This window comes from Corvus cornix, chromosome 2 (assembly GCF_000738735.6).
Source record: "Corvus cornix cornix isolate S_Up_H32 chromosome 2, ASM73873v5, whole genome shotgun sequence".
Classification (NCBI taxonomy): Eukaryota; Metazoa; Chordata; class Aves; order Passeriformes; family Corvidae; genus Corvus; species Corvus cornix.
The window spans coordinates 115,702,157-115,727,880 of NC_046333.1; the positions used below are offsets into that span (position 1 = coordinate 115,702,157).

General features: G+C 41.7%; 1 protein-coding gene across 2 annotated transcripts in view; it reads left to right on the forward strand.

Moving 5' to 3' along the window:
* Positions 1-9,339: 9,339 nt before the first annotated feature.
* FAM110B (family with sequence similarity 110 member B) overlaps positions 9,340-25,724 on the forward strand; it is a 120,900-nt gene continuing 104,515 nt past the window's right edge. The window contains exon 1 of one of the 2 annotated variants that reach the window (XM_039549003.1): positions 9,340-9,483. The gene's annotated coding sequence lies outside the window, so the exon portion shown is untranslated. Of the gene's footprint in view, positions 9,484-9,932; positions 10,204-25,724 lie in introns of those variants that run through there. The other variant, XM_019286837.3, reaches the window with a different exon arrangement.

Sequence of the window (25,724 nt, forward strand, 5' to 3'; positions counted from 1 at the left end):
TATAAGCAGCCAAGTACACAAAGGAAGCAGTTGATGCTCCACTTCTTTAATACAATATTAAAATTCTGTTGGTTTTTTTTTCTTGTGGATAGACAATGTGTCTCTTCCATGATTTATGCTATTTAAGCATGCTGATTTGCATAGTTTTCCTGTTGTTATGTTCAGTAAGTTGAAAAAGTGTGCTGACTGATGTGAAGTTTCATCTGACAACTCTTCTATGTAAAAGTGCTGTTTGGAAGTGATAATGAGACCACCACATGGGAACTGATACTCTACTTCAGCCACTGACCTGTTCTGGAAGCCCCTCATGCCTCTCTCTTCTGTTTTTCTGATGTAAAATATTTCCTTTTGGAAGATACTTCAATGACTTCAAAGATTTGTTCCCTGCTAGATTATAGCTGCTCCTGCTCTCAAAGGAAATAATGGGCAGTGTGTGAATAAAGAACTCAGGAAAAGTACATATCATCTTCTAGATTACTGGTCTCATTGCCATTCCTAGTCTACAAATAGTTAACAAAGAAAAGCAAAAAGTCTGAATGAAAATACAGTCATTGGCTTCCCTGGAGTCTCTGAAAGATCCTCACAAGTTCATTCAAATTTCTTCCCTGGAATAAGTAATTTCTAGCGAAAAACTGCATTGTTCTTATGGGGGTTAATCATAATATTTGTTTTATGGTGTGACTTCATCACCATCCAAATTGCTTCTACACTACACATACCCATTACCCTCCCAACTCCTGCTGTACTATTTTAAATAACTTTACAGCATCCTTTTTACTTGCAAACCAATGTCTCACAATCAATGGGACTTCATCACATACCTGTTTTACAAAACCACATTTATTTCATAAGGTGCTGAAGTCATTATTGGCTGTGTATAGGAATTCAGATTAGAATATATAAACACTTTCTTCTTTTTCCTGATCTGTTACACTATGATTCCTTTCATCTTTGTTTTTTCTCCTGCTTTTTAGCAATTTTATATTAGTTTTGATCCATTTGTATGTCTATATTTTCTCTTTTAATAATCCCACTCCTTTTTATCTTTACCGGCTTATTTCTGCTTGCTTTTTCTCCTTGTCATGGTTATTCATTTCTCTCTTCTGTATTTGCACTCATCCCCTTTCCTTCCTTTCAAGCTAACAAATGTAGACTGTATTTACAGACTGGATTTTTTAAAGAATAACATATCAAAGTCAGACTACAAATATTACTTATGCCTGATGTCAGTTATTCACTGCTTGTCACTCCCAATGCACACATCGCCAAAGAGCCTCCACTAACACTCTGGCCTAAAGTATAAAACCTCTACCACTACATTTCAAAAAATAACAAATCTTTTCATGTTTGAGCTGTCAAAAGAAGCTCTTGGAACAGCCAGCACAGAAAGGGACACAGTCACTACCCACATGCACTATATAAGTATGATCACATGCCTCCTAACAGAAAGTGCTGGTAACTCTGGGGGGTGGCAAGCCCCTTCTGAGCAGCTTGGATGCAGCAACATGGATTGATTTTTTTTCCTTTTTTTTCTTCCAATCTGCCCTTGCCAGGGTATTTGGTGCATTCTTCAAAGCAGGGCTTGGGAGTGGCAGTGTCTGGGACGGAGCTGCAGCGCTTTTGGAGGACTGCTGCGGGTGAGTGCCAGGGTGGCATTGCACACTTGGGGTTAGACAATGTATAAGGCCATGTTATGCTGCTTGCTGAGTTGTTCCTGGAGGAGAAGCCAAGTGAGAAAGAAAAAGCAAGGCTTGGAAAGTGGGGTAGTTTCGTAGTCTGTTGAACTGCCTTAAATAACCCCTCTCTGACACCACACCACAGAGGGACATTGATGCAACTCAACCTGTGCCCTGGTAGGATCCCACACCAGCTGTGGGGCAGAGGTAGGGAGAGAGTGTTGCTGTCAGCCCTAAGCCAAAGGGGAAGTGAAACCTCTCATGCAAGTTAAAACCACCAGTCTTCTGGACCCCTCTCAATGGAGACTGGAAAAAAAAAAAAACCAAACAGGAAAGAACTGGTTCAGGGCAGCAATTCTCACAGTTGAAGTCCTTCAGAAAGAGGCATCTGTTCCTTCTAGCAGAGTGCTTTACTGAAGAGGAGAAAAAACATGCACATAACTGTAAAGGCATACAAGGTTTCATGTGCTAACCTTATATTTCAGACTTTGACTAAGATTTTTGCTTCTCACGTTAGTGGGTTACTGTAACTGCAAAGTACTTCAGTACAAGCAGACTGTCTTCATACTTAGAAAATTGTACAGATACAATAGATACCATGAAATAAACATTATGATTAATTTATCTTAATTTTGATATATCATAGTTGTTTTTACAACAAGTTATTAATTTCTACATATAAATCAGTTCATGATCATCTTTTAATACTCCTTCTTTTCTTCCTTAACTGTTCTCAAGGTCCTTGTAAAGCTAACCCTCTTTTCTGAGGAAAACAACAAGTAATTACATCTTTAAAAAGGCTAAATCAAGATTTCTTCCAGAAAGAAAAAACAAACACCCCTTTCTGGATTAATGGTTTACCAATCCAAACCATGTTTAGTTCTTGAGAAGTTCATGAGTTGTTTTGCCATTTTCCTCATGCTATTCTGAGCTAGTTCTGCACCTCACACAACTCTTAAATAATGGAGACACCCTGAAATCAGATCTCACTGCTTTTGGATTTATTCACACTCAAAAATCCACACTGCAACTCAGCTGGCTTGGATGATACTCGGTCACACTCGGCAATTTTGACCCCTCTCAAATTTTCTAGCTCCTGAGAATTAGGGGAGAAAGCCATACAACAGGCAATAAATGACTCCTGTAGTCACTCTCCCCTAGTGTTTGCTGTGTGCTATAGGATCTGCTGGAACTTTCTCATCTCCCCTTCTGATACAGACTTCTCTGATAGCATCACTTCCCGTGCTGGCTCGATTAGCTGAAGAGAAGAAATGCCTGCCCCAGTGTTTGAGAGCTGTGCAACAGCCAGAGCGCTGCAGGCTGAGGTGAGCACAGGAGTAGGGTGAGGGCTTTTTCCATGGATGAGTTATGATCCACAGTTTAGTGTCATCACATTTTCTATCTATTACTGATTCTGTTGTTAGTGCCATTCCCTAATGTGGTCATGAGTGTGTTCCTACATTCCTCTGGTACAATACTGAGAAATGTGATGCTCTGTGGTTTTAGTTCCTGTAATGAGAACAAGGCAGTTGTCCTCACACACAAAATTTGTGATTATACAAGAATATATTGTGTTACTGGCAACTAATTAAAATTCTCTGTTGAAATGACATTACTTTATTACACATCATTAACGTAAAATGTCAAAACTAGCATGATAGTGGTTTTCATATGAAAAATGAGTAAGTGAAAGCAACATTACAGCAATTTTAGCACCAGTATTTTAATATATTTTATATTATTGTTAATGTGGTATGGTCAGAGTTTTTTCCATATAAAAATCACAAAAAGGGAATTCTCCCTTTAAAAAATGTCAGTGACTATCAGTTTTGTCCTCTGCATTTATTACACAGATTAAATAAAATTCAAAAAACATTAAATGTCAAAGGGGGGCGGTTGAACTTATAGTACTAAGTTTATATTTTGTTCTATATCCTTAGAGCACAGGGTACACATTACAACTAATTTACTCTCCTCCACCACTAAGTGATATTATTATCATATTGCATACAGTTAAACTGAGACAAGGAATTGAATTCCTTCTGGTCAGAGAGTAAGTAAAATGCTGGTGCTGGGATGAGGACACAGGGCTCTATGGAGCAGGCTGAATATCACATATACTTCCCATTACATGCTAGGATTGAAAGTTTCTAAACTAGATAATAAGTAGGTTTTCCATCGGGGATTTGTAGGACATATTGGTGAATTCAAGCCATAGTTGGCAAGGTACCTACCTGTTCCTTGGCAATATTATGATATTGGTAACATATAAAACTGATGTGAAGGTAGCATTCCCTTGGCAGCACACTAAATATGCCGCAAGACACATAACCAATGAGTATAATTTGCAAATGTGTATGGAGAATCAGTCTTGACAGTTTTGTTTACAAAGGCAGGCAGCTATTTGCTGATAAGAGATATGACATGCTATTCATCTTGCTGCTACTAAGCCAAAGGGATTGCAACTATGATAACAAACTGTTAGATTTGATTGTTGGAATGCTTATGCAATGTTAGTAATAAAGGGTGTTTAAAAGCATATCTCATTTGTTCTTGAGCAATCATATAGTATTTCTTATAACAATTTTCCTGGGACACTTAAAAGGACAAACTAATTAAAGAAAAGATATCTGTCTGGCTCAGCTTTAATGGGTCTGTGTTCTCTAAGTAGGTGTATGTAGGAAACAGGAGCAGATGTGTCTGTATTTCTCTGCTTGCATGGGTTGAGGCAGGATGTCAAGTGACATAGTCACTGCCTCACATCTTTCAGTGCCTTCGTTTTGGCTGGCGTTACCTCCACAAACCTTCCAAAACTGGAAAATAACCAGTCCTAAAGACAGGACAAGGGTAATGGCTTTAAACTGAAAGAGGGTAGGTTCAGATTAGATAAGGAAGAAATTCTCCACTGTGAGGGTGGTGAAGCACTGGAAAAGGTTCTTATCCCTGAAAATTTTCAAGTCCAGGTTGGATTGGGCTCTGAGCAACCTTGTCTACTGGAAGTTATCCCTGCTTATGGCAGCGGGGCTGGAACTGGATGACCTTAAGGGTCTCTTCCAGCATAGACCATTATATGATTCGAAGTATTGCTGAGACCTTCAAGAAGCTGAGGAGGAGGTTTCTGGATTGTTTCTCCCTGTTATTGAGCACCAGAAGAATGGATCAGCATGACTAACACCTCTCCTTTGTCATCAGCCTCCTGCTTCAAACAATACTGAGAAAACACTTTTCCCAGAACTCCTAAATACCTGCACCATTTATAGCCTCCAGTAACATGTTGCTCACACATTTTCTACAAAGCTTATGATCAAAGTGAAAAAAACCCCAACTTACATAATACTGTTCAGAGCACATACAGGACTAGAGTGTCCTGCACCACCTTGTTTTTGTGAACAGCTGGATGTACATGAGGGTGGGAATAGAAAACTCAGCTGTTTTTTTGTGAAATACTGCTCACTGAGCTTTGTTGAATGTGTACATGCAGCTCAGTAATGTGCAGGCACAGGCTGATCCAGCTGTGATGGCTAAAGTAGTGCTTTTGTCTGGCCTTCTCACTCTCACCTCGGCAGGCACAGCTGAGGAGATGGCTGGGTAGGCTGAGCAGGCAGACCAGGCTGACCATCAGAGATCATGTACATGCCTCACTAATGGATTTAAACAAGGCCAAATACACTAAAATATTTGGTGAGTGTTGGGGAAGATGAAACAGGAAAGCCTTATAAATATGATTGCCTGACAAAAGATTTTGGGAATATGAAAACTACAGGCAACATCGAAATGAAAGCCACTTTTGAAATACCAAGTCTTAGTTACTGAACAACTGGAAAACAATGGTATGGCCGACTGAAGGTAATCCCCTCTTGATTGAACAATACCCTCTGCTTGCAGGCAGGTCCAAGGGTCAGAGCAGACCCTACTAGCTCAGCAGAAGGGGTCCAAAGAGTAGTTTTTAGAAGTTAAGATGTAACACTCTATGGTAATATAAGAACTCTTATAGGCTGTATGTAAATGCTATAGGATTTGTATCTTGTATTAGATTGGTTAGTGACAATTAGAATATTCAGTACAGAAGATGATTTATTGTATTGTAACCAGGACTTCAGACTTTTCCACTTCCACTCTTGCTCTTATTCTTACTACTTCTTCCTCACTCTCCTTGCTCTTACACTCTCTCTCTCTCTCTCTTACCCGCTTACTCTCTTGCTCTTTTGGGCCTGCTCAGAGCTGCCAGCTGTAGCTCTGAGCAGTGCCCCTATACCCATGCCCTTTGCAATAAACCGCTTGTCCCAAGATCTGCTTATAGAGATCTCGTCACCGTCCCCGTCTACGCCCGGTCCAGACTGAACCCCAAAGCTCTTACAGGTGAGGGTGTAGCTGATGCAGGTTACAGCTTGGTCTGCTAAGCTTGTCGCTGACCCCAGCTCACACCTCCTGGTCAGTAGACTGGAGACAATATTTACAAGGGTAAGTACACCCTACAGGGGTAGGGGCAGGTAGGAAGGCTACGCCACTCAGTACTTGAGTTGCTGTGGCTAATTCAGCCTGAATGCTGCAGTAATTCAGGCAGCAGTCTGCATTTTTGAATGTATTTGAGCATTGCACAGAAGTCTACACAAGGAAGACATATCAAAACCCCAAACTTTTCACAGCAGGGATTTTAGAGCTAACAAGTGCAAAATGAGCAGCTTTGTTCTCAGTCATTCTTACTCATGGTTACAGGTGACTTTGTGAATAGCATATACCATGACAAACTACAACTGAAAGCCTCTTTGAATGCAAGCAGGCCTTAGGTTTAGCAGCAGCTGTGAGATGGAGACTTACTATTAATGGCAGATTCAAGAAGCATGAACAATAACGAGGCTCTGTTTAAGGTGGACACAGCTTGTCTGCATTAGAACTGGACCTTGTGAACCTGTGTTAATTAACACGATTTTAAGTGGTGTCAGCTGTTTCTGAGTAAAGCTATTGATTAGAGCAACAAATGCTTTATTCTTGGTCTTATAAGAATATGGATTTAGGAAGAGAGTTATGATCAATAGGTGGGGTTTTAAATTTTTTTATCTCAAAACCTTTTGAAAGTTGTGAAATATTTTAATGGACTGACAGGATTAATGCATTTTTTAATAATCTGTTATTTGGAAAGCACAAAGAAGAAATCAGTCTGGAATGTGATAATTTTATGTGTGTTTCCACGGGTTCTTGACTTAGTTCCAGACGACACAATTTCTTATGCACGATTTTTACTCCTACTGAGTGGCCTTATTGAGCAAGTTTAATCAGGTATATGCATGTTTATAAAATTAGTTTGTTTTCTTGGATATGATTTATAAATCAGGGGTTATAATGTTTCCAAATGCAAAGATCTGTGTACAAGGATAACCATTTAATGTACCCTTAAATGTCATCTTAGGGCCAAGGTGCTGGTTTCATTAAAGGGATCTGGCATGTGATGAAGCCCATGGGTGTTCATGATGATCTCAAGGCTGCAGCTTGCCTTGCAGTGGGAGGACCTCTCACCACTGCTTCATTGGGTTGGTCATCTGTCTGAGGCTTCTGTTGCTAATCTTGACAGTAAGAATAAAGATCATATTTTAGTAGCTATATTACAATGTGAGGCATTAATTGTATTATTTCATACTTCTTCCCAGAGGCAGCAGCTGCACAGCGTGGCATAATTTAATAAAGCTATCCATCATCTGATGCCTGGGTGTGAAAAACTTACCAGGTAGTAGTGTAAGAAACAACTCCATAGTTCTTGGTTTGTCAGAAAGGGCACAACTGCTATACATGCACCTAGGCTTTAGAAACGTCTCTATATCGATCTGAAGTTAAATATTGATGAGAACTAGGAATTGGGAAATTTTCTGGCCAGAACAGGTCATCTAATTTCACATTACAGTTGCATTTACCTAGTCCTCCCCTTACTACGTATATCCAGCCTAAAGAATGAAGGGCAGAATGCACATCCTGTAGAAGTTGGCCACAAGAGGTGGGGTGCCTGTGGATTGAACATGTGCCAAATGACTATGCCATTGTGTGGCAGAGGATCCATTCAGCACACACTGCAGGGCTGATGGTTGGCTTCTGGCCCTAGTGCCTAACACAGCAAGCAGATCTCGATAGCACCTAGGATGTAGGATGTATCTTACACCTCTAGCACACTGGTTTTATTTAAGGCTGCTTGATGTCTTAGGCAGGCTTCTTCATGCTTACTACGCTGTTTTACATTTTCAGGCTTTTTACCCTCAAGCACATAATTTTTTAATTTTAAGATAAAACAAAAAAGTTTTTCCCCCTCTACAGTACCACTACAGGAGTAAAGGTGCAAACTCACATACTTTTCATTCCCTTTTTCTGATGCAGCTATGCTAGGACATGCAGGAAGCAGAAGCTCCTTGTGGATGATGTGGAAGAGCTTACATGCCACAGGTCCCCCTCCTTCCTCACATACCTCATGGACTATGCAGAAAATTTCTAGGTAATAGCTAGGGAAACTGATAAATCACCTGCTTCTTTGGAATGCAACACGGTGTAGTACTAAACTTGAGGAGCTGGATTAGTATCTAAGGCCCTGTGCTGCTCTGCCCCTCTGTCTGGGAAGCAGAGCTCTGCACAGTGAGAGCTCCCAGGTGGGGTCTTTTAACAGCTATGGCTTAATGAACATTACGTGAAAAGACCTTTTAAAGGAGCCTGCTTAGGGTTTATATCTGGTTTAAACAACCCTTGGGTAGTCTAGTTTTGTTGCTGCCTTAAAAGATCGCTTGTGTATATACAGTGACTGCTCCTTCCACCTCTATGCAAACGACTGAAGTCTAATTATCCTTCAGAGAAGACCTCATACAAGGGCATTTCTATCAGTCTCTTCTAAGTTAGATGTGAATCAGGGAAAATTCTTCCCCTTCTACTGTTTTAACTGGCATGACAGGATTGCATGCATTGACCTCAGGTACCTGAACTGAATGACTTAAACCGGTAAGCTTGGAGGAGATTTATATGATCAGCACTAAAGTACTATGACAAAAAAAAAGCTTTGGAAAAGGTACCTTAACCGGACATGTTCCAGATCAATAGGCAAATGAGTAGCTACGTTTGAAAGAAGATCTGTGACCTACCACAGGTAATGGGGCAAAGGTATATCTGAAATTCGTTTTTCAATACTTCTTGGTGGCTGCCAAACATAGAATGCTAACAAACGCATCTTTGCGATACCATCCACCCCGAGCAATAAAAAACCCACCCTTAATTTAACAGGAGTCACCAGTCAGCTCCTGAGGCATAAACAGGCAGCTGAAGCACCGCGCGTAGGCTGACTTCAGTGCTGAATGCCGAGCAGCATTTGGCACAGGTGGAGCAGTTTTCATCACAGACCCAAATTAACTCCGGTGAAGTTGCTCCGCGCCTGCCAGCGCCGGAGGAACAATCTCCGTGTGGGAGAAGCGCCCAGCGTGCCACCCGCCGGCCTCCCCTCCCGGCGCCGCTGGGCCGAACAAAGGCGGCAGCGGCGGGTCCCCTTTGTGCGGCGCGGGCCGGGGAAGCGGCGAGCCCAGCGCCACCCGGAGCTCCCCGCCCCACCGGCCCGGCTGGGCAGCGCGTCGGGAGGAAGCGCCGGCTCTGCGCAGGGAGGGCGGCTGCCAGAAGCCCGGGCCCTCCCCCGCCCCCGTCTCCTCCCCTCCGCCGCTGATCCTCCGCCCGCTCCGCCTTCTCCTCGCGGCGGCGGCGGCGGTGGTTTTCTCGGCCCCGGCTCCTCGCTGTTCTCCGCGGCTTCGCCTCGCTCCTCTCCGGGGGCTCCCGCGCCGCGCTGGCCAAGACGGTAAGGGCGAGGCGCGGCGCCGGCTCGGGGCTGAACGCAGCTCCGTCCCGCGGCTCCCCTGCTGGCAGGGGGCGGCCCCGGGCAGCGGGGGCGGGCGGGACCCCTCGCTACCAGCCCCGGCGGGCGTCTGGCGAAGGGGCTGCAGCGGGGCTGGGGCGCCTCGCCGCCCCGGGGGCGGGCAGGGGGCTCGCCCCGCCGGGTGCTGCAGCAGGAGCCGCCCTGCCCTGCCCAGCCCAGCCACGCCGCCGGGGGTCGGCAGGCGGGCGGCTCCCGGCGGGGACGGAGCGCAGCCCCGTGGGGTGGGTGCCGCGGGTGGTGCCCCGCCGGCCGAGCCGGCTTCGCCCCCGGCCCCTGGGGCGGCGGCTCCGGCCCCCAGCCCGCGAGCGGGCTCGCGGCGGAGCGGGCAGGGCGGTTTGGCTCCTATGAAATGCCTCGCTAATGGTAGGGGAAAACATATGGCCCTGGAGAAAACTCGGAGGAGTCCAGCAGCTATCGCTTCCAGCGGCTATTTCCCCGAGTCGGTGCAAAGTGAGAACTTCCTCCCGGGATGCCCTTTCGGGGGTTGCGGGGCTGAGCACATGGCTGCCTCCCCTGGGTCTGCCCCGTGTCTGTCACAGCACTGCCTGCCAAGGGGCCTGCCGGCGCCTGCTCTCCTTTCTGAGTGCTAATCTGACCTCAAGAAAACTTCAGCTGGGTGAGGAGAGGAGGCTGATCCAAAAGGTAATTTACTTAAACGTGTGGGTTTTTTTCCTCCTCGTTCTCCTTCCCTCGCTCAGACAAGGCATCTGTGAAAAGGAGGGAAAGCAATGGGATTATTTATGTCTAAGGGTCCAATATATATGGCGGCTCATAGTGCAGAGAAGAAGGCTAAAACTTGCAGAGACCTGACACTGGCAAATTAACATCTCCAGTGAATCGTCGTGTTAACTTAATTAAGCTTGGATTTTATGGTTCTTTGGATGTTGATTCTTCTTTGTGTTTGAAGTCTCTAGATACTCAGATATTTAAGGATGAAACATCTTCTTTGTGCTTGCTATGACAATGCTGTTGTATTTTGTAAACATCAGGACGACTTTTATCTTTAATGTAGACCTTTTTATCACTCAGCTGTAAATACTTGTACTGTTAGTAAATCTGCTGCTGATTTGTTGGGTGGCTTTGCAAAAGGTCACTTCAGTTCATCCAATACAGGCATTTTTTGTAAAATGCCTATACTGATTTAGTGTGGTACAGGGTCAGATTTGGCATTTATAAATTATTTCATGTTTGTACTTGTGTGCTGTGAGAGCCATGCTTTATAAAGCAACTATTCCTTAGTTGTGCCTTAAAGCCTACTGGCAGATCTTGGTGTGTGGTGTGCAGCTAGATGTGCATCTAATGTTAAGTGTCCTACTTATTTAAAAATGTTGAGTGCTCTAAAAGGGTCGGTGTAATCCATACCACACGTGGGCTCAAGTGACCTAGAATTAACAGGATAAAACACTTTTAAGCACTTCTGGAGTAAAAGGTAGGATGCTATTTCCTCGTGCATGACTAACAATGAATTGCTTTTTCAAAGTGTCCAGTGCCATGCTCCCCGATTTGGAGGGCTGCAGAACACCCACCCCCCTGCTGGAAAGGCTAGACTTAAACTGGTGAGACTAGTCATGGGAGCAGAAGGCACCAGCAGCATGGAGGTGCTCCATGGGAGATGAACTTGATGGTGTTGGTGGCCAAGGGAGGTGGATGCAGAGACCACCATCAATCCTTCATGGATGGTGGGCAGCCCTTGCTGTGGTGTGGGGCTGTTGGAGCTGACAGAGCTGCGTGCCCTCTCAGGGCCCCCATTTAATGTGGGTTAGTAACTTAACATGTCAGTTGATATTTCAGGCTGCAGTACTGAGTTTCCCCTCTGGGTATCAGGAGGCAGCAGGCAGGTGCCTGTGCACTGCCGTGTAGGTGCAGGCATACCAGGAATGTGGTGGTAAGTGTGATTTACTGCCTTGATGGGACTGATAGCCTGTGCCAGCAAGTTCATTCTGCTGCACAGAAGGCCTGGGCTACCTTCCTGCCAGTGCATCTGTGTTAAGAAAACTGTATCACAATCTAAAGAGGGAAACCATGTTTTCCAGATTCATGTGGAGGTGATTCACTGTCACTTGGCTAGAGAGGATCTTTCTGTGTTGTAGCACTTGGCCACCAGCACCTTCCTTCTCTGCCCCTCTTAGGCTTGTGGTGGACATGCTGAAGATCCATTTGTTGCTGCACTTAATATAGGTGCAGTCTTCCACTGTATGGGAGATGGTTTTCTCTTAAAGGTTCATGTATATGCTTTAAAATGTGGAGGTCTGAGGTTGATTTACTGAGGCCAAGCTGAGTCAAATTAGAGGATGCAGCTTTGCGAACATGTTTTGATCGCTTGGAGCTACAGAGCACATTTTGGATAGTGTGCTAGTGTGTAAATGGAAGGTGTTTCTCAAATGTGCTTTTGTATGTTTCCCAGTGCTGACTAGTTAAGTTGGAAGTCAGTACACTGAATTATCATAGAGTAGATTTTGGCCATTAATTGTAGTGGAATGCAGAGTAAATGAAGGCTTATGTTTACAGCCTGCCCAGAACTAGAGGGTGTATCTTTAAATTCTGGAACATCTCTAGTCTCCCACTGTGTGTCTTGGTTTCTGCTGCTAGATTACGGCTCCGTTCCGTAAGGCCTTAAGCACATGTGTTGATCAGCCACAAGTGAGTAATTTTGAATTAAACTGAAGGGTAAGTATGTTTCAACTACAAAGTGTTTCTTTCAAGGAAGCTTTTTTTAATAGGGCGAGTTCTGAGAAGTTAGAAGAACTAGTTTGTGTTGTCCACAGAGCTAAAGGCCTGTAGGAGGTGGAGGTTTAAATTAAAAAAAAAAAAAAAAGTCTTGGACTGTTTTAAGTGGAAGGTACAATAGCTGCTTGGAAACTGCATTTTAAGGAGGAGGAAAAGCTTGCCAAGTGGGGCTGTGGACCTTGCTGTGAGAATAAGATATTGCAAGTTACCAGAAAACCTAAAAGGAATGAAGTAAAGGAGGAGATTGATTGTTGGAGAGCAGAAACTGCAGGGATAGCATGTGAATTGCCAAAAGCTAGTGGATGAAGAAATTTAAGATGAGGAAAGGGGAAAAAAATTAAAAAGAGCAGGAGAAGAGAATTTAGCTGTGATGTTGTGAGGACCAGGCTGTATGAAAAATGCTTGATACCTCTAAAATTAGCAGTTCATGTTTTAGTTGTGTAGTTTTACATACAGATGAGGATTTGAATATGGGAGAAAGATAGGGTGACAAATGGAATTGACCAGAATAAATGTCTTATGTCTGCTCCCAATCAACTAAGTTTAAAGGTGTTTGCTTTTGGGCTTTGAAAGACTTGGTACAGGGCACTGGAGCCAGGTTAAAAAAACCAGAATTGGGCATTATCTGTTAGGTTGAATGTAGCAGTTGTGATAGAAAGATAGCAAAAGATGTATAGTTCTACTTATTTTAAGAGAATGAAATTTTCACACCTTTTACTCTGGTCACAGTAGAATTCAAGGATTTAGAACAAATTTGGAATGGAAAAAGTAATTAAGTATACAAAGCTAAGTGGAAAACAGGATAAAATGCATCATGTATTTGCTACAATTAGGTCATGAAAGACTAAAGTCATATTATTACTGGTTAAATACTGCATATCCTAGGCAATAGGAGCAGAAGGTTTCAGTTCAATGCATATACACCAAAAATAACTAAATTGGAAGTGTGGGGCTTGGCTGAAGAATGGTGAGGTGTCCCCTGAAGGAGAAATTGTGCATTTGCCTGCATGAATAAAGGAATCATTCATGCCCTGCATCAGTATTAGTGGGGAACTGATCTCTTTGCTTCATTATACTGGCTGAAATAACTTTATGAAAAGGACGATTGCTGATGAGGCACAGTTGGGAAACGTAGTCAGCACTGAGGTGGGTTGGATTATTGCACAGGAAGAATTGAATATCTGTGATGACTGAAACAATAGGAATGACAGGAAGTCAAATTGGTCTAAAAGCAAAGTTATCTACTGAGTGATTATTAGCAACACATCTGCTATCAGCTGGCAAGTCATCCCTTAAAACAGGCTTGGTGGAAAAGGCCTGACCGCCATAGTCAAATGGGGATGACTCTTATTTGGTACTGACCATGAAATGGGAGCAAACGTGATGCTCAGGAAGAGCTCTTCAGTGAAGGTAGACAAGTTATTAGGCAAGGCATTAGGGAGATTTCGTGTCATATACTGTACATAGTTCTGGGCACTTATGTACAGATAATATTAAATCCTAGTGGAACATGTAGTTGGACATCCCGGCTACAAAGATCACATAGTGTGAACAGTCTGGAATTAGATGAGAGATCAGAACTTAAACTACTCTGGCTTTTGTGTCTTCGTAATGGCAGAGATGGGAGATAGCAGCTGCTTAGAAATTCCCTGGGGCAAATTCTTGGAGGAGAGGAAGGGTCATAAACTGAAGATTCAGCTGTGATTTTGGATTAAAAACTTGAGGTACAGAAGGATAATTTGATGAACGAATACAAGAATAATCTACATGGGGAATTCAAAAGGAGTTTCCTCACTGTCAGATTCTGGATGCCTTCCTAGCTGTACGTCTCCTGAGTCCCAGCTAAGTATTGAAGTTTGAATGTGACTGTTCAGGATTTGAGCAGTTCAGGCAACTGAAGCTGCCATATTTTATGCTTTGGTGTTCACAGTTAATCAACAGAAATAGAAGTCACTTCAGTAAAGGAGGTGTGATGAGCAGAAGCACTTATTTTTGGGGAGCATGTGTTGTCTAATCACGTGATGGTGAACAGAATTTATAGCAAGTAAAAACACTAATGTATGACATTAGTAACTGTTTTGTTCTCTTTTTAGTGCATAATGGAGTGGAACCAAGCATAAGTCATAAAATATTAAAGATAACCAGAAATTAATATGTGTGGAACAGAAAATGCATAAATGGACGTGCAGGCTGGAGGTCAGGTTGGTTGACTTGCACCCATAAATAAATAAAAGGGTATGTTCTCCTGTTGAGTGAGTGCCCATATTTATCCTGTGCCTGATTTCATGCTCTCTGGTCTTAGGAGTGTTTTGTGGCACTGGCTGCATCCTCTTGTTGGGGACTGTGCCCCTGGGAGGAGGAGTAGGAGGCGCTGCCTGGGGAGGGGCTTGGGCAGAGCCTTGAGCGGTAGATGAAGCACAGGGCTGTTGAGGATCCGTGGTGGGGGCTGGGGGGATGTGTGCTTGTCTGTGGCTTTGTTTTGCAGTACCTTACCCAGGCACTGGTGCTGAGCTATGCAAAGGCCAATGCAACCTAACCACTGGGGAGAAATTGAGGTATGAGCTGTGCCAGTTGAGACACTTTCTCTAGTGGCACTGTTGAAGACTTGACTGGCCCATTGAAAATGTAAAGATGGTGCATGTGGTTTGAAGGCTATGCCGTGTTGACACAGTTTGATCTTTGCTGTACTATCAGAGTCTGTCTGTTTGTAAGCCCTCCTGTAGCTGGTCTTTGTATGCCCAGTGAAACTTGTGGAAGTTTTCTTCAACAAGAAAAAAGAATATGTCACCTGTGTGAATGTATTTTGAGAGGAACTGTTGGAAAAATAAAGTGCTTTGAGTGTGTTTGTACATCAAAGCAAGATCAATATCTTGCTATTGCTTTATGTCTGTTTGTTTTGAATTTATAAGGCAGGTGGCTTACTTCCTTAGAAATAATCTAGTTGCAAACTCCTTTCCAGCATAGTTTATTAAAAATCTGAACTATTGAATTTTAGGTGTTTGCTTTAAATGCCTGTGTGTTTTTTTCTTTAAAGAGGAGCTATGTAATGAACTCAATGTGTCAGCATGCCCCATAGGAAGCAATTGTGAAAAGATTGTGTTGAGCCATCAGAAGAATAATTTAACAATCCCTGGGAAAATTGAATTTATTGTCCTGGTAGCTTTTAGCATCCATTATTAGGCTGTTTGCTTACTGTGATTTTTCATTTATTGCTATTGCTCTATTTTACAAGTGTTGGGTGAATCGTTAAAAAAGATGAGACTAGGGCTGTGTTGGGCATTATAGCATCTTTCAGTTGACAGCCTTCAAGTCCCAAATATTAATGGATGAGGTGGAAAAGGTATTTTGTATTTACAAGGTAGAGGTTCAACCTAAATTCGAACAGTCTTTAGCAAATCAAAGAGCATAGCACTTGTCTGCTGGTGCTTTGCTGTGTTCTTTAAAAACAAAATCACTCAAATAATTTCCTGTTACAATTTGAGGTCTTGGAAAAGTCTGCATTAAGAAATGGGAGGAAGTGTTTTAAGACTTTATTGGACTGGAAGATAATAGTAGAGTTCAGTATTGTCTGAGTTGTCTTCTTCATCCAGTGTGTCTCCACAGTATTAGACAAGTCTATTTTAAGTGACTACCCAAATTCGTGAGTGAACCCAGACATTTGGATTTGTAATGACCTTTGTATGTTGTCTCTCTCTATTTGACAAGTTACTCTGTGCACGCTACTTCTTGGGAGGTCAGATGGCCACATGGAAACTATGTCTCATGTATATATAGATATGTGCAGTTTAAATTAGGGTGGAGGAGAATCATCTAAGTAATGCTTGGGTAGAACACTTTGGAGATGATGGTGATGATAATGCGTAATTTATTTGTACTTTATTTCATATATATAAAACTTAATGTTGCTGTGGTATGTTTGTCAATCTGTTATTTGTCTTCCTGTCAAACTCCAGTGGGTTTAGGCGACTTTAAATCTTGCTTAAGAACCTTTTGTCTCTTCTCATGCGACCATGTACTTCAACATTATATTTGGAAAAAGTCAAATTTATTACTAACATTTGTAAATGCTCATGTAAGTACAAGTAAGTAACATGATGCATTCCATGTGCATATTGTATATAATTACAAGATTCTTATAATCTGTGTTGTTTTGCCTTTCTGAGCTGCAATATTACTGAATTTTATTACTGTTGAGTTGGCCCAGTGTGTTAGTTCTGGGTGTTGAATGATAATTGCAGTGAGTGTCAATCCTGAATGAATTTAAATGGTAGACAGTGTGAATGAGACTTCAGGGTTTGCTTTTGCTCCATTTGGATAGATGTTATTTGTCACTGGAGATCGCTTGTGATCATCTCTCTACATAATAAAACTTGATACAATATGTAGGGACTTACTGATAAATCAGTTTATTCTATTAATTAGTATCTGCTAGTCAGAAACTAGAATCACAGTTCCACAATGTGTGATTTCTGCAATGCGTTTGTACAAATGCTTGGGGAATATTTGCAGATATGAAGGTCTGCTTACTCAGATTTCCTGCAAGGCCTCCATGAATACTTTGCTGAAGGATTTCAGGTATTCTAGTTAATTTTGTCTTTATTTATGGCTGGGCTGTGTCTCCATCTTGCACTGCTTTCTGTGCAAGTTTGATGTTTACTCCTGTTGTAATATTGGGTCCTATTTCCTGCAAATGAAATTATGCTTGTTAGGCTGAACTTCAGAACTTCTAGCTGAAGTGAATCCCCCAAATCTTTGTGTGTTTAAAACCACAGATTTCAGGTCTTTCCCCTCACCCCCCTTTCTTTCTGTTTGGTAGACTGTAAGGAAAAGGAGACACTGACAAATGAAGCACAGCATACAGGAGTGCACAATGCTCTCTTTAATTTAGAGAGAAACATTGTTTTCCTCTGATCTTTGCTGTAGTCATTTGAGGTGTTCAGTTGTGACTAAAATAAACAAAATTGTTTATTTAGAAAATAAATCCCAATTTGTCTTCTGATGACCTGTTTATTACAGCAACTTTGTGCTATCACACAAATTTCTTTTAGGGCTGAGAACTTTTTTTTTTTTTTTTTTTTTCCCCCCTGTTTAATTGAAAGATGATCAGTATCATTTCTCTCTTCCTTCCCTCTCAATCCCCCTTAAACCAAAACAAACCCTTCAGTCCTTAAACAAAAGTGTCTTTGTTTTTACATTTGTTTTATGAAATTGCTTGAATCCTTTGGGAAAAGCTTTCCTCTCACAGGAAGAGAGGAAAAAAAACCCCCACCCTTCTAAAGCCAAAACCAGCAAGCCTGCTACCAGACATTATTTTGTTTTGCTCTCTGAATAGTAGCAGATTGCATAAAAAAAAGCAATTTCTCATCTTAATGAATGAAATGTGCAATAGCCGAAATGCACACAAATAGACATATGGTTTTCACTCAGCAAATGTAAAATTGGTAGTGTTCAGGGCAGTAATTTTCTGCACAGCTTTCTGAGAGCTTCTTTGCATTGTTACTATTGGGAATGAAATTTTAAATGGGATATATTGTAGTTCTGAGAGGTGGGACAATCAACTGCTCCTTGGCCTTTCCAATTTTATTTTAGTTTTTGATACTATTTATTCCTAAAAGTCTCTTGGTTCTACACCCTTGTGCTGTTTGATGCTGTAGCCCCAGTTGTGAAGCCATCCATCCTGGCATACTCAGCAGTTGTGTGAAACACCCTCTCCTGACCTAGGAACCTGGAAACCGACAGCAAACTTGAATGAAATGAGAGATTGGACCAGAAAGACAAAGAATTATGTGAAGTATCACCCTGCTAGTTTGTTTACATGGGCTTTACCCAGGATATATACTAAAGAACAGAAGTGCTGATGACCTAGAACAAGATTATTGCAGCAGACTTTCTCTCAAATGTAATAAAAATGCAAAATTGAGTCACTGGCCTACAATTCTTGATCAACTGTATTATTATGCAGGCTGGAGGGGTCAAGGATGAAGGAAAATTTTCTGAGTAAATGCTGAATGTGAATGAAAAAATAAAGAGGCCTCCCTTAGCACCAGGAGGTAATGGCTTATCTTCTGAAGAGTAAGAAATCAGATGCTGGGCTGAAAGAATTGATACAGGACTGCCCTAGAGGACCCCTTTGTAAGCATTATATGAAGAATTTGGAGTATGGTGTCCTCCCTGGGTTCCAGTGGCACCTCACATCTCAAGCTGCTCTTGAATTTTGCCAGGCATGCCCTCTCTTGGTGCCCTGCATTGCTACTGTCCCCCTTCTGTACCCAAAGCTGTGTCAACTTTATGGCTCATGCTGGGCTTCAGTGGGTGTGCAGCCTGTGCAGTCATGATGATTTGGATACTGTGCAGCTGTGAAACAGCTGTGTCCTCATGACTGGCTTGTCCATAGTGTCCTGGAGAAACCTGCATGTTTCCTGGGCTTTTTATATCCTAACCTTGCAGGTACACCTGCTTGTGCTTCCAGTGCCTGGGAAGAGAACTGTGCACTCTGCAGTACCTTCTGGAGTAGCATTCATACCTCTCATAAACTGGCATGTGAAGAGATGATTTTAAGGGTATTCACATTATATTTGAAACATTTTTAAGTGCTCTTCGTGAAGACTAGACCAGAGAATTATAGGCTTTGGAGAGATAGAAGTTGAATTAACTTGTGCTTTGCTGGCTAAGCTGCATTAATGTTTTCATTACTTGGCCTAAAATGCAGTAGGGCAAAAGCTGTAGGGAGAGGCCCTGTCCCCCAGATATGCTGAATTTAATAAAATATAGGATTTCTCCTTCTAAACTTTCATTATCCAAGAACCTCTATGACCATATCAAATGATGCTGTTTAGATTGTTGCAATCAACTAATTTGATTTCCATATTACTTCTGGATGACTGTTACTGAAAAGATTTTTTTATAAGATGCCTTGCCCCAACATGAAATCAGATCCTCACACTCCGCCTCCTACGTATATTTTACTGGGTTGTGTGGGCTGTGCTACTGAGCCTGAGAGCAGAGAGGAATATTAGCCTCCTGTGCTGTCATTGTGGTCAAGACTAATCAAATGCTAGTAGTGAGAGTAGGCTTGCTTTACTGCTGAAGGGCAGGACAGTATTATATATTTTGTTCAGAGGGGATCAGCATAGGTACTGAGTAGAAGAGTTGCCCACCATACAGATCCATGCTCACTCTCGCAGTGCCCTTTGTTCGCGCTTGCTGTGTGCCCAGAACCTTTTCCCTGGAAACACTGTTCCCTTTAGGTGTTGCCAGCTGAGCTGGGACAACAAGGTGGAGACTGGAAGGACAAAGACTGGTATCCAAAAAGCCCTTGCAGTGAACGTGGTTGGTATTGCAGCTCTGCAGGCCGGTGGCTGTCACCTGTTGCTGCGGGTTCAAGGCTGGAGGAATTGCAGTATGAGCTGGACATGAAGGCAAGGAGGCAGCTTGTATTATGGTGGTTGTGATACAGATACTGTCTAATGCAAAGCTGCCTGCTGTGAGGTTCCAGTCTTTCTCCTATGTTTTTCCCATGCCTAGAACTTCCACTAATTTAAAGCTGAACTTCTAATGAGAAGCAAAAAAACCTGTTCCTTAATCAGAGTGATTTGCTTTCATGGAATACTTCATTCAACTTAGTGCAAATTCTGAAAGCCATGTTATATTTGAAAATGATGTCAGCTGTTCTTGACATTGAACCAGACAGAAGAGTGCTGACAATCCCCATGAAGTCTGGCTTCAGTGGAGTGTAATTTGGAACCATAATATACTGAGCTGAAAGAAGCAATAAAATAGCTCTCCACGTTGTTCCTTTTGCATTACAGTTCTGGAGTGGCAAGTGGATTTCCCATTGTTTCCTTCGTACCTTTCCCTTCTCAATAGGCAATATATAGAATATGGAACTCTTAAAAGTCACTTCTAGTGTTATTGGAAAAACTGATATGTTGGAGTGGAGATAATAGCCTCTTGTTCTTCTGTAGAACAGTCACATGGGCACAAGTTCTTTTTTTTTCTTTCTTTGAAGTTGTTTTGCAGAGTTACACAGAGGTGCAGAGATTTTCCTAGGCTGGGATTTTTCTCAAGTCAATGTCAGAACTCACTTTCATAATCACAAAGATTGCGGTCTCTGACAACAAGATAAACAGAACTGAGGTGAGGTATATCTTGTTCACCACGCTGAACAGCTCTTACAATTTTTTTCCATGATCAACTAGCTCATTGGCATGGCAATTAATAAAGGTGTAAATGAGAATGTCAGAAAGTCTGTGGTCACTGCCCTGTAAACTTCACTGGCACCTCTAGTGAGTGTTCTCTAAGGGTAAGGAAGAGGCAGAGGCTGGATATGGAAGAGGGAATTACAGTGCTGGTGTATGGCTGGGTTAACTGTGGCTTCTGTGCTTTGTACCTCTGAAGGCTCCTGACAGTGAAGGGAGTGTGTCATTCGGTTGTTGTCCAGTTTCTCCTTTTTTTAATAATACTGTATCTCTGATCACAACTTCACAGACGTTGGCAGCTTAAAGTCTAGGAGAACTTCTTTTCCCTGATGAGAAATTACAAACCACACCTGCTTATATGTTCTCAGTTACATGATGGTTTTTGTTTTAACCAATTCTTTTCTGACTTGAGAAGAAAAGGGATATGTTCTTCATGAAAAGAGATGTATTCTATGTGGAAACCATGTACAAAGTTTTCAGATTATTTAAAAGCTTTCAAGACAGATCTGAATTATCTTGATTTATATATTTGGTCTTCAGCCTGAATACTTACAAAATGTAAAGTGAAATGAAATTAAGATGTCTGGTTTATTATGTTGTCTACTCATAAAATACATCTAACTATTTACAAGGGAAAATTTTCTTGGGGAAAAAGATTCAAATTAAGTACTGCCTTACTGTCTCTGTTGTTACTTTTCTGTTGTCTTAAATTTTTTTTTGTTTTTTTTTCCCCTTCTAACAGTGCCTAGGATGTGTATTTGAGCTAACCATTAATGTGTCCTTTTTCGTGTCTGTAGTACTTTTACCTGTATGCTAATGTATGTAGATGAACAGGTCAGGACTTGACCTATGTAATACAAGTGCCTTAATTTACTCCTATGTACGTTCCAGGGTGTGGATATTTAAATAAAAAGGGAAAAGAAAAGATGAGCTGGTGCCTGGTACAGTAATTCTTGCTGGAGATTGATACCTGTGATAGGAGGGCAGTTACCAAAATTGCCACCATGTGCTGCCGTTTTTTCCCATTCCTGCTGTAAAGGCAGCTCATGGAGGCACATCTGCAACATGGCAGAGGCCAAGCGCCTGCTTGGGCAGAGTCTTTCTGCAGTCCTCCATTCCATCTTGATGGCAGGATGCACGTTGGGCTTGTCCTGGCAGCAGGGGGCACCTTGCAGTGCTTCCCGATGGTCTTGGGAAGAGGCAGCCCCTGGAAAGCGCAGAAGCCTCCCTGCTGTGCCCCAAGTTCAGGCTTCCTGCAGGAGCCCATAGGACATGGCCTTGCCTGCCTCTGCCCTGGATTAGGGCATGGCTTGCCTTTGGGTTGGATCATAGGATCTACCTGGCCATCCCTCCTGAATCCTTTGGTGTGTCTCACCTCTGGTTCTGTGATGGGCACTTGGCAGGAGAACCACAGGTGACTTAGTTGGCTGCTGTGCTGGGAGCTCAGCCGTGCCGAGCACTCGCAGGTCATAGCTGGGATTTTGCATCTTAAATGGAGAGAAATAGCAATTCCTTTACATTAAACAGTATGAGAATACACAGAAGAACATTTCCAGGAAAGCATGCATGCATGAGATGGGAGAAAGAAGTTGATCTGGTTTCTGATTTGCGCCCTTAGCTGTGGATCTGCAACATTCCTCAACAGCTGAGAAATGTTATGTGGATGTCTGCAGGTAATCTTGAGTCATCTTGGAGACAGAAGACTGAATCCTCCTCTCTATCCCTTGGTATTCTTTCTGTAACATGATGGTGTCCACATGTGTTCACACACAAATAATACTCTTTGTTTAAAAGTCCCAAATGTTTCTGTAGGGACCTGATCTAATCTTCGAGATGAGCTTTCCCTTTCTGCAGCTGGTTTGGCCTGAATCTGGGGAAACAGTTGCAGTACATGGTTTGCATCCAAAGGAGAAGCGTTGCTCCTCCGAGGACTGCTAGCTATGGTAGGAACGTAGTCCTTAGTGGGAGGGCTGGGCTCACACTCCTGCCCTGCCCTGTGCTTTGAGAGGTTGTCCATGAATTCTGAACTGTGGCATTGCTCCCCTACATCTTCTGAAGAGTGCTGAACAGACTGGTGACAAGGCAGCATGAGGTGGCACCCAGTGAAAGGTATTCCCAGGCCACTCTCCCACGTTCTCTCCTAAAATATCTGAAACGCTCTTACTTTTATCTTCCTGTCCATCCTCTGAGTTGGATTGTCTGGAAATAGTTACTTTCTTGTAGAAGTTCTTGCTGGTGGTATAAGATAGCTTGGAAGCATCTATGAAAAAACAGTTATATGGGGAAGAGGTTATTTTGAGATTTTTGTCTTAACTGGAAAAGTACCAAAAGCTGGGAAGTGCAAAATACATGTGGTTTTTTTTCCCCCTGAAATTTCACACCACTTTTCAAAATAAATTCTTCTGCCTTTATGTGGGTGAGTCCTTGCTCAAAAGTAGTGATTCCCAAATGTTCATATTTGAGCCAAGAATAAAATCTTTTTATGCAATCTCTTCAGAGCCTGCCTTTGAGAAAGAAAGAAAGAATTTAGTCTTTTAGAGACTTTATTTTCTTTATAGAGCATAATGAGTTTGCTTTTCAAAGGAAAAACTGAGAATTGCAGTGAAGGGGGTCTGTTGTATCTTGGCTTGATTTTATGCAGGATAAAGCTGTTTAGTATTTAATACAGTAAATTGTTTAAAAGGATAAGTTATATAATTACCATGAATTTTTAAGTAACGATTAGTATTAGTACTTGATTGTCAGTCAAGGCTGTGGCTTTCTAAGTAGGAAAATGGTTGCAGATGTAGTCAGAGCTTTTTAAGATTTTTTTTCCCCCCTTTTTTTTGTTTATCCTTATTTGCATATCTTAATTATGTAAACATCTTCAGTTTGGAAGCTGAAATGCTATTTTACTTCTCCAAGTATCTTTTAGTATCAGCTCAGTGAGTTGCAGTTTTTAGGAGCTTGTTAGCTTGCCTGTGACAGTTTCTTCATAGTTAGATATAGCAGCTGATGTCTGACTGCTTTAAAATAATAATGAATGCCATAAAATTCTTTGTTTACTTAGTGATGTGATCCTGTAGCTTGATTGCAAATGAACAAGCATCCATATGGTGTATGGGAATAAGTAAGTTGTCCTTTGCTCTGTGATACGTGTTGCTGGACTGCAGCTGACTCTTCAGGCTATGGAAGACCCTAGTGGAAGAACATGAGGTGATATGAAACCACTTCTGATGGCAATCAGCTTGTTATATATGCTTGAGGGGAAGGGCCAGAAAGTAGCCTGCAAGCATTTCCACTTCACGGAGTTGAATTGTGGTTTTATTGTTGTTAGTATTTGGCTACTAATGGAGTTGAACCCAGTTTATGGGTATAGTTCACCAAATTCAATTCCACTCCAAGAGAAACAGCACCAATGTAAGTAAAATGTCTCTTGCGCCTTTAATATTTAAACTTTTGTAACAAAATGGCTTAGGACTGAAAGTAGTAGCTTTGGTCTCAGATTGGTCTCTGTGGCTCTCTTTTTATTGCACTCTATGCTAAACTTATAATCACAGGATTTAGAAACCCCTCCCCATGCACTTTTTATTGGTGACCCAATCTTTCCATGATACAAAATGGGTCTGTGGACTTGAGAATGGTTGTTTAGCTCCCAGGTGCACCTGAAGAGCTCCCAGATAGAGACAGCAGGAATTCCTGAGGTCCCACGCCCAGCCGGAAGTTTCCTGCTGCAGCACCTAATGTTGTAGTACAAAAGTATCAGAAAAGGTGGTGTGAGGCAAAAGGAGATGATACTTAAAGATGAGCCTTGTTCTTTTACTAGTCATTTTGCAGCACCAGATAAATGATAATATTATTTGTCAGGGGAATTCCATTGTGTTTGAAGGATTCTTCCTCCGCTCCTTGGAGGAAGGTGAAGACCTTTACCAAGTCGGTAGATTTCATCAGTTAATCCAGGAATTTACATAAAGGTAATGCAAAGTTCACAGAGTAGTGGTGGGATATGACTATCAACTTGAACTGTTTAATATGTTCACAGAAAGAGGATTTTTGTTTTGGTTTTTTTTTTGTCTTTTCTTGAGCTTTTTCCTAACTGTCAAGTCAATCTCCAGGAACAATGGGTTGTGGATGTGTCTCATCCAGGTATCATTCTGGCAAAATCACTGACAAGCTGATGTGCATGGTTATTGTTTGTTTTTTGGAGAAGGCAGATACTCCTAAGACAAAAAGAAACTTTTCTCAGACAAAACTTGTTGTCCTTGTAAGTACTTTTAAATCCTGCCTGTGTATTGCAGGTGCATGCCCAGACTACATGCTGCCTGGTGACTGCTACTTCTGTGAACAGAAGGATTAGAATAAAGTTTCAGCCTTAATCCTGGGTTTCCTGTGCTGATTCACTTTACGGTCTTATTCCTGTTTAGTTTCCTCTCTGTTAAAAAGCATGTTTTTATTTATACTTGCTCTCTCACAAAAAAAGAAAAAAAGGCAGTCATGGTGGTATTTTGGTTTTTATTGTTGATGAACTATGTAAAGATTTATGCTTTTTTTATTCCCCCCAGACTCTTCACAAGGTAGTAATTAGCCATGTGCTATGCAAATTCATGCAGAAAAATGACTTGGTTATGTGTTAATTAAAACTAAATGACAGCAATTTTAGGTTATTTGAAAGTACTTAAATTATTTTGGATTTGAAGTCTTATGTTTTTTCAGTGCATGCTTTAGTCCCCTCTTTGTCACTTTCAGACTCTGTAGTAAACATGTATGGTTTCTTGTGTACAGAATTTTATGCTATAATTTAAAAAAAACCAGGTTTTTGTGTTCTTCAGGGCTTGAATTTACCTGCAGAATTTTGTGAAATGTGAAAAATAGTTGTTCACTTTTTTAGTGGTCTTGCTTTTTGTACTTTTATGATCTCTGCAGTCTTAAATGTGGTGTGCAAAAATTGAACTGCATCTAAAATTTATTATTGGCCAGAACAAGCTCTTGCAACTAAATTTGTTCAGCAATATGTTTAATTGACAAGAAATTGGTAAAAGACTATTTTCTCTTTATGCAGTTTCTTTTGTTTATCCGTAGAGTTTTGTACTCAGGGAGCTATTTAAATCATCTGTCATCATTAGTTAAATCAATAGCAAGCATACAAACTGGTTTAAGCAACAGGAAAATTAGTTTCTTGGTGTTCTAACATATTTAAAATAAATATTTTTGAGTTGTGTAGTAATGATACAGGATGTGGTTTTGATTAAAGAAAACATA